We start from the raw sequence: 9,438 nt of genomic DNA, 5'->3' as shown, positions 1-9,438 counted from the left end.
TATGGGGGCAAAAAAAAGATACCATTCTTATATAGCTGCAGTTATAAGACCTGAAAAAGATTAATGCTCCATTTTGTAGGGTTGAAAGTAAAGGTGTTAGAAGCCTCTTTTCATGTTTTCCCTCAGTGTTTAGATTTAAAAGAAAATTGAGGAAACATGGTGCTTTTAAGAGAGACTACTGAGATTTTCTCCTAGACTAACAGCTTTGCTGACATAATATGTATTTGGATTTCAGACTTTGACAAAGATCACATTCTGATTGCAAGGCTCAAAAGACAGTCTTGGCCCAATCCTGGTCCTCTGCATGCTGGCTGTTCATCCCATATCTGCAGCCCAGTGTCATGGCCTCTATCTCCGAGTATGGGAGCCTGGTAGCCAACTACAGTAGGTCAGCCTGAGTTGCCACCTGATGGCCAGAAAGGTAGCCAGGAGCTCCAGGGACACGAGGAATATGTTCCAGTCGCCACTTGATAAAACCCTGCAGAAATGCATAATCCCCACTGGCAGCTTGTGCTCTCTTAAGGTATTTCAGCCATTTTGAACTAAAATGTAGAAGCAAACAAATTCTATCACAAACTTGCCCCTTACAACTCAATCTATCACCTCTTTGCTAACAGTGAAAAGTGTCCTGCAGTTTTCTCATTAGGCCAATACTTTACTGGCTATCCAAGATGCAGTGAAGAATACTTTCTACATTTGAGCAAGGCTTTCCCAGCAAATGCTTGATCATTGTGCCATATGAAAGGTGCTGTAGCTTTTGACTCCCATGGTGATTAGACAGCATGAGGAAGGCCGAAGTTTCCCAAAGAGACAGTCTGCATCCATGCAAGGAAAAAATGTTCTCAATATGTTCAGAACGAAAATTGCAATGACATCTGCACGCTACTGGGTCAGACTTTGCTTATTATATGGTATAAAAATGTCTTCTTGTATTAGGTTGTATGACAACTAGCCATTGCTTGAATGGATTACAAACATCTCTCCTGGAACTGGATACCAATTGTTGCCTCTTTGCATCATTTCAATAACTGTGCATTATTCAGAATAATGAACAATTAGGATAGGAACTTCAGATTTTTTCTGTAGCAAATATAATATACTTTTCTTCTATGTTCATTCTACACAGTTTCCAATTTCTTGTTTTAATATGTTTAAACTTTTGTCTAAGATGGCTGAATTATTTCTCTTCCTAGTAGTGCTTCCTTTCTATGATTTTTGGGGGAGAAGGGGAGTGATGTCACAACAAGTCTATTGATCCACATTCTTTACTGATATATTAGCACTTATCTTTCACTTTTTTCCCCCAAAAGGCTGTGCTATTGCATTGCCCCTATTTCCTTCTTTTTACTTTCTATGATTTTTTACTTAATTTAGTAATGAACTTTGAATAGTTTCCCTTTTGAAGTAGACTCTAGTTAGTCCTTTTATTATTTGTAGGATTTGTCATAATGTTAACTAACAAAAGTTCATATTTATTCTGCGGCATTACAGAGGTAGTTTTCAATGTCAACATTACCTTCACCTCTCCCTGTGCCTCTGGGCATATAGTGTACAAACCATTTGGGGTTGAAAAAAGAAAAAAAACACCACCAAAGAAACCCCACAACCACCACCACCACAAAGCAAACAAAAAACCCAACACATTTCTATTGTCCTACTCTGTAAACAGTTCAAAACCCTGACAGAGAAAAATGCAGCAAGAGAGAGCTCTAGAGGCCCTCTCCCGCATTGCACCAACTCCCACGTATATACACACTTACACATACACTGAATGCATGCCCTATCTCTTTTGTACATCTGACATACAGGAAGCTTATAAAACACTCCAGCCATAAGCTGCAATTATATGACATCCCACACTTTGTTTGGCTACCAGATGCAGGTTTGCTTAGTTCTTTGAAATGAAGGAGGCAGAGGAGTGTTTTGCTTGGATCTTTCTTTGGAAGATAGTGATTTTTGATTACAAACAATAGAACTGAGTCAATCCCTATAAAATAAGAAAAGCGTCATTACAGTAAATTCTGGACAAGCTCTGTAGTCTTCTAATTTTCCTAAAATTTAAAGAAATCACAAAACCCACAATACTTTTTCAGTTCAGGTGAGAAGCACATGGTTGCAGCAACTACACTTACCAAAATCCCTTTGAGGTAAGCTTTAAGTAGTTAGCAGGAAGAAAAACCCTTTATAAGAGATCCCAAACTCATTATTATACATAATACAAGCGTTATCAGGTACCACTGGAGTTTATCTTTCCAAGGAACTGTTGAGCCATCTGGCAGAAGGTAGCTGAGGAGCTTCTGGGAAAGGAGCCTCCTGTACCACACCCATGCTCTGAGGATGAAAACTATGCTACTGTGTACCTGACCATCAACCTGATCATCACTATATGCAAAACAAGGGCTAAAATACTACTGATACCCAAGATCAGAGACTGTGCTGTACCACAAACTCAGGTCTGTTTTACAGGGACTGTTTTATCTCAGGTCCTGGAGTTTTCGTTACTTATGAACCAAAATTTGCCTTTCTAATTGGAAGTCCCCAGGCAGATGTATCCCAGCTCAGTGACTGCCTCAGGGCACCTCTCTGGTATCACCCCAGTAACTCTTGGAGTCTCTTTCCCTGTTGCTCCTGAAGGAAGAGGGCTACAGGCATGCCTGCCAGTTCCCAAAGCAACACTTCCTCTTAGAGAGGGTCAAGATGTCTGAGACACTCACGTGACGATGAGCTAAGCCAAAGGACAAGAGCTTAATTACAGAAAGAACACCGATTTGTTCAAAGCCCATGGTGTTTAAACCCATCCCTGCCTACAGCCTGTTCTCCAGGCTGTTCAAATCATGTTCTTCCACAAAAACTTAGATACAAGTCGTATAGAAATCTTTTCTGTGGCATACAAACTTTTTGTTCCGCATTTCTACCTTATATAATAGAAGAGCATATTCCCTAACATCTGTCAGTTTTAACACTTTAAATTCCATGGTAAAATGAAAACGCGTTCATAGCCTTCAGAAATAAAACCATAAGGATCTCACAAGCGGACCTCAACATAAGCAGGAATGTTTGTCATTTTCTGACACACCTATAAACACAGATGATGTGTGTGGGGAAAAAAAACAAAGGACCAAATTCTGACCACATCCAAATCTATACTGAATGTGAGATTGCAACAATAAAAATGGCCACATTTTCTCTCTGTTTAACTTATATATGCGCATATTGTATTATCTTATAACTTTAATAACCTTCTTAGCCACATTCTATTTTAAATACCAGGCTAGTATAGGTATGGAACACCATATAAATCAGCAGAACAACTTTTCTATGAGAATTATTTAACTGCTATTGATTACATGAAGCCACACACAGATGTAGGGCCATCTCAGCTAGATGCACCATACAAATCATCGTGTCTCTGCAACATCCCTCTTGCTTGTGGCAACTGAAAAATCAATGCTTGTCTTTAAGTAGGCTCTCCTCAACACTCAGCTGCCAGGGTCAAGGTGGTTTTGCTGGGATTCTCCTTTGCCAGCCTCCTTATACTCTGAGGTCAGCTCCTAAGAGGTAGGTGGATTTTTTCCTCCCCAACTTTAACCACCCCTTTTCTGAAAATCCTCTCTCTTGCACTTCTTCCCCTCCAGAACAGCTATTTGCAGTGTCCTTCAGAGACCACATTAAAGTTCTTAAATCTTTCCTGCATTTCTTTCTATTGACCACTCTCAGATGGTTAGCCCCAAAATTCACAAAGGATGAATCAGACTTTAAAATACCATGAAACAACAACTACACAAAGCTTAAAAATAACTGGTGTAGTTTGGGGATGTTTTCTGCTTGCTCTGAATATGTGTGCAAGGTCCTTATGGCACTGAAACTCTCTAACCTTTTATTGAGTACAGAAATCTTTGCTACTGATGCAGTTCCCTCGGCAGAATTCCCCAAGGGGGAAATCAAACCTCTTTGGGTTTGACCATAGAATAATAGAATGGCCTGGGTTAAAAGAGACTCTTTCACTGGACCAGGTGGCTCAGAGCTCCATTCAGCCTGGCCTTGAACATATGAGACATCCACAGCTTCTCAAGGCAACCTCTTCCAGTGCCTTACTACTCTGACAGTAAAGAATTTCTTCCTAATATCTAATCTAAACCTACTCTGTTTTAGTTTGAAGCCTTTCCCGGTTGTCCTGTCACCACATGCCTTTGTAAATAATCTCTCTCAACCTTTCTTGTAGGCTCCCTTTAGGTATTGGAAGGCCACAATTAGGTGACCCCTAAGCCTTCTCTTTTCTCAGCTCTTTTCCTTTCCTCATGGGAGAGGTGCTCCATTCCTCTAATCATTTTGGTGGACCTCCCCTGGGCTTGCTCCAACAGGCTGATGTCCTTCCTGCGCTGGGGACCCCAGAGCTGGATGCAGGACTCCACGTGAGGTCTCACAAGAGCAGAGTAGAAGGGCAAAATCCCCTCCCTCGACCCACTGGCCACACTGTTTTTGATGCAGCCCAGGACACAATTGGCTTTCTGGGCTGCCAGTGCACATTTCTGGCTCATGTCCATCCTCTCATCCACCAGCACTCTCAAGTCCTTCTCAGCAGGGCTGCTCTCAATCTCTTCAACCCCCAGCCTGTGTTGATACCAGACATTGCCCCAACCCAGGTGCAGCACCTTGCACTTGCTCTTGTTAAACCGCACAAAATAACCATGGCCTCAGTTGTTGAGCTTGTCCAGCTCCCTCTGGATGGCATTCCATCCTTCAGGTGTGTCAACCACAGCACTCAGGTTTGTGTCATCAGTAAATTTGCTGAGAGTGCACTTGATCCCTTCGTCTATGTCAATAATGAAGACAGCACCTATGCACAGCAAGAGGCCCACAGGCACCTTCAGGGCTGGCCAATCATTACATTAAAACAGCTTTGAACGGGACAAAACTCAAACTGGTCATCTGCCTGTGAAAGACTCCATGGCTTGCTTAACTGGGAGCTAAGATGGAGCACTGCAACTGAAATTCCAATGACCTGCTGTCCTCTGCCTCATAGGGACAGAGGGAGAACAGCTTTTCTGGCAGCGCATGTAAATCTTCACAGCTTTTCAAGGCTTCCTGCAATTGTCAACACTGAACCTCTCAAGCTTTCCCAGTCAATTCTATGGAGGAAGAGAGGACTGTTGTAATCAAAAGAGCAATGCTGCTGGCCAATGGTCAATTACATTTTTGGATGAAGGAGCCTCCTAACTGATCTATTATCCATTTTGCCATGTTAAAAAGGTTGGACAATGCGAAGGAGCCTCCTAACTGATCTATTATCCATTTTGCCATGTTAAAAAGGTTGGACAATGCCATGTCCATATGTGCAAACAAGGTGTGCATTGTGTGGGTTGGTTAAATAGTCCCAGATATGCGATGCCAAAAAACTAGGAGGAAAAAAAAACCAAACCACACTCCAGCAAATGAGCTTAAAAAAAAGGTTAATAATGGTCAGCTTGAAAGCCATAAGGAATGCCCTAAAAATATAACCAAGAACTGTGGATGCTGTCTGAACATATAAGCACCAAAAAATTACTCACATGAGTCTAATTACATGTGAAACAGCTTGTATACATCTAGTTAAGAATAAAAAAAGCCCAAAGGAAGCTCAAAAAAGATTAAGCCTTAATTCAGTCATATGTATTCATGTATTTGGGAAAATATCCCTTACAAAAATTAGACTCCATAGTCATAACAAAAATTAATGCAGAGAAATGTTTGTGCATTATATACATATATATGATTCTCTTAAGTAAAAGTAACTTATTTGAAGTAACTAAAGTCTCACTTTTCATTCTAAAATTAATTAAAGGAAAATCCAACTACTCAAGTTGTTTAATAAACACAATAAGCAATGTCATGGTCAAAGAGAAAAACGAACAGGGTTTTTGCTGAAAATGCACCAAGAGGAAATAAATAGCTTTCTGAATAAGTAATAATCAACAGCAAACTGCAATGCCATTATGCTTTACAAAGGATAGAGTGGAATGTGTGGAAAAATTAGAAAAAAAAATAAAGAAAGCTGTAAAAAACCCAGATACTTGACAGAAGAATGAGAAAAGGACATAGCTCGGCGTTCTGCAAAAATGATTCAAATAAATCTATACTTTGGCAAATAGGAAAAGGAAACAGAAAAAATGTAATAAAATCCAGTTATTTTTCTTGGCATTTCATTTGACAGCAATAATATCTAAGGTCTTCTCTCATATAAACTTACCCTAAGTAGAAACATTTTGCTTCTGTTTACATTGAGATTGGACAGTAAAGTCATTATAGTTTGTTCATGTGGTGGTGTTCTTTATCTTGTATGGCTCCTCACAAAGTAATACATTTTATAACTGGAGAAAGAAAAACCAGATTTCTATAATACCAATGAGTGTTATAGGTAGCAAAGACAATTTTACTGGCTTATAAAAATTGAAACAGGGAGATGGCCACAGAAAAATATAAAACTTTGCCAATGAGTTCATATTATACACAAGAATACAAAACTCTCAGGATACTAACTTCAAATCATCATCTCTGTCTCCTACTATACCATATCTTTGGCAAGGCTTATGAACAATGTTTCCATCTCTCAAAACTCTTAGGTTCCTCACGTGAACTTTGACTATTTTTCAAAAGTTTCCATTAGCCTTCAAATAAAAATCAGATAGTAGGGTTCTTTTACAGAGTGAGTAAAGGGTGTTCTCATAGGCATCTTTATACCTATATATGTGTATATGTGTGTGTGTGTGTGCATATACATACACGTACACACACAGAGAATTAGTTTGAAAGCATTTTTGTCCAGGAAAAATGGAAAAACACCCTAAAATTTTTTGAGGGATAGGTGCTATGTGGTTTGAGCTTTACAGTACCATTACCTGAGTTCCAAAAAATGGTAATGTTAGAAAGATGTTCAAGTAATCACTCTAAAAGCTTGACTGCAATTATAAAATACAATATCCCTACACCTTTTGATGTTGTTCTTTCTCTTTTTTTCAATACATTGAGGATGACACTAATAATGTCAATAATATTAATGCATCAGTCTCAAGCTATGTATGTTTGCCATGTTCTGTATCATGTTAAGAGCAGGAATGAAGGCACTGATCTCTATTAAAAAAAGTTCTTTCAGCCAAAATTCAGATCAAAATGTTACTGCTTATAATGCAGTACCACCATTAGAATAAAAAGCAAGCCTAGGTAACTGCTGTGACAATAAGCAGAGTAAGATTGTATTTTATGTCCCCCTTCATTACAAATCCATTTGGCATCCATTCTAATTGCTAGCCTGTTCTCAGAAAAAAAAGTTATTTGATGGGTTGGTGGATGTCATGTGTGCATTGTACATTTATAGCACTTCCATTGTAATTCAACATTAATTATATTTCACATTATGTACTGCATGACGCTGCCATATGAAATGGTCCGATTCTGTAAATGAGAAAATTAAGCTCACTTTTGTCTGTTCTAATCCCATTTTACCCTTGTTACACTTCAGTATCAGAACTCTTCTCTTTTGTTGTATTACCAAATCCACAAACACACGAAACACAGCTCTTTCACACAGAAGAGCAAAAGCTTTAACAACCTTTAAAAAAGAAAAAAAAAAAAGCCAAACAAAAAAACCTAATTTTTAGCAATTCCATATCACTTTATATTTTCCTACTTTGGAATTCTTACTAGGCTCATAAAACACTAATTGAGAGAAAAAAATGGAGCACTAGTTTCCTGTCATCATAGATACAGAAATAATAAACATGCATGACAGCAGACTATTGGTCAATGATTTTAAAAAACGTGTCACTTCATGTATACCCTGACCTCTTCTCAGTCAGTTTGACATTTGCTCAGAGATGACTAGTGTTTATTTTCCCATAGCTGTGTTTATCACAGAAACATAGCATAAAAAAAAAAGACAGAAAAAAAAAGGCCAGTTAGAGGGTTTTCATCTTTTGTTGAGTCATAGAGAGCTATCCCTACTGAAATGAACCTGATTATTAGTACAAAACAAAGAATTAAAAAGGGAATAGTACAGTGGAAGATACACATATATTTGTGGAAAAAATATTTTAAAACATCAGAATGCTTTTTACACTTTCTCTGATGCCTCACAATTGACAGAATTTATAGAGGTTGGGTCCTTTTGTAGGAACTTCTGTTGCTTGACTTCATTTCACCAGTACACCAGGTGACCTTTCCAGAGATCCTCTGGAAAGGCATTTTTGAAGCCTTAGGTGCTTAGTGTGGACAGACAAGTTGAAAGCCCAATTATGTTCTTCAAACAATTTACTAGGCAGTCCTTCTATCAAATATTTATGTCAAATGTGACACTTCTCAAACAGAGGCTAAAGAGCCCATGAAGATACCGGGGGGGGAGGGGGGAGGAAAGACAAAATGAGAAAATATGAACAAGACAGGAGCTTTAAGACCACTCAGATTCCCTTAATCCATGAAGCCTTTCTTGTCCACCTTTGCTGACCCTTTGAGCTAGACTTTCCAGAAACTTTCTAGGAAATAAGGCAGAGAGGTTAATGCCACTTGTTTGCTCATAAACATTCTTCCAGAATAGACACATGGTTGAATAGGATGCACAAGTCTTTAGTTTAAGAAAAGTATTGGGAATATCAGACAAATTATTTCTGTACCTGTAAGCAGGTGTTACTGTATCCGATTTACTACAGTTTTAGAGTAGAACCTCATGACATGTTACTTGACTCTGTGGGAAAGTTGCCCATACTAGACCAGAGGACCAGATCTTGTCTTCTTCAGTGAAAGTGGGAAAAACTATATTCCCATATGCAATTGGTTATCTTCAGTAGCTAGTTGTCACATCCACACCAAGAAATCAAAGGATATGATGACTCATGGGAGACCCCAGCTACAGACCCTCAGGCCACTTAGGCAGAGAAGGCCTAGATGGGAACTCCGCAGTCTTTCCTCAAGAGCTCAGCTGATCTGCCTATTTCCCTTCAACAGAAACAGGGCCTTTCTCTATTGTTTCTCAATATTTAGATAAGCAACCAAAGCCTTCATCCAATTTCCATGGGCTTGGAACCTTACAAGTGCTAAAATCTTACAAACTGTAAACTGCTTGTGGTTAAGACCCTTTAAGGTACATCCCGCTGACCAGCTAAAACAGAGACAAGAAGCCCATACAGCAAGCTCCTCCAGAGCTAGACATAATCATCTATGTCCTGAACTGAAAAATGATAGCTACCTAGGCCAAAGTAGTACCTTTATAAGCCATATTTTCATTGAGTAGTAGTTTAGCCATGCTATTTTCTAGCTAGAAGAAAGTAGTAGCAAGGAATCTATTCCTGCTTTTTATACAAACACAGACTCCACAACAGTCTAACACATGCTGAAAGTGTCAACCTGTGCCACAAAAATTGGGAACAAATCTGGGATATCTTTAGGTAAAATACCCAGAAAATATATGTG

Source organism: Lepidothrix coronata, unplaced genomic scaffold (assembly GCF_001604755.1).
Source record: "Lepidothrix coronata isolate B3197 unplaced genomic scaffold, Lepidothrix_coronata-1.0 Scaffold16, whole genome shotgun sequence".
Classification (NCBI taxonomy): Eukaryota; Metazoa; Chordata; class Aves; order Passeriformes; family Pipridae; genus Lepidothrix; species Lepidothrix coronata.
This window is presented reverse-complemented; position numbering follows the sequence as displayed.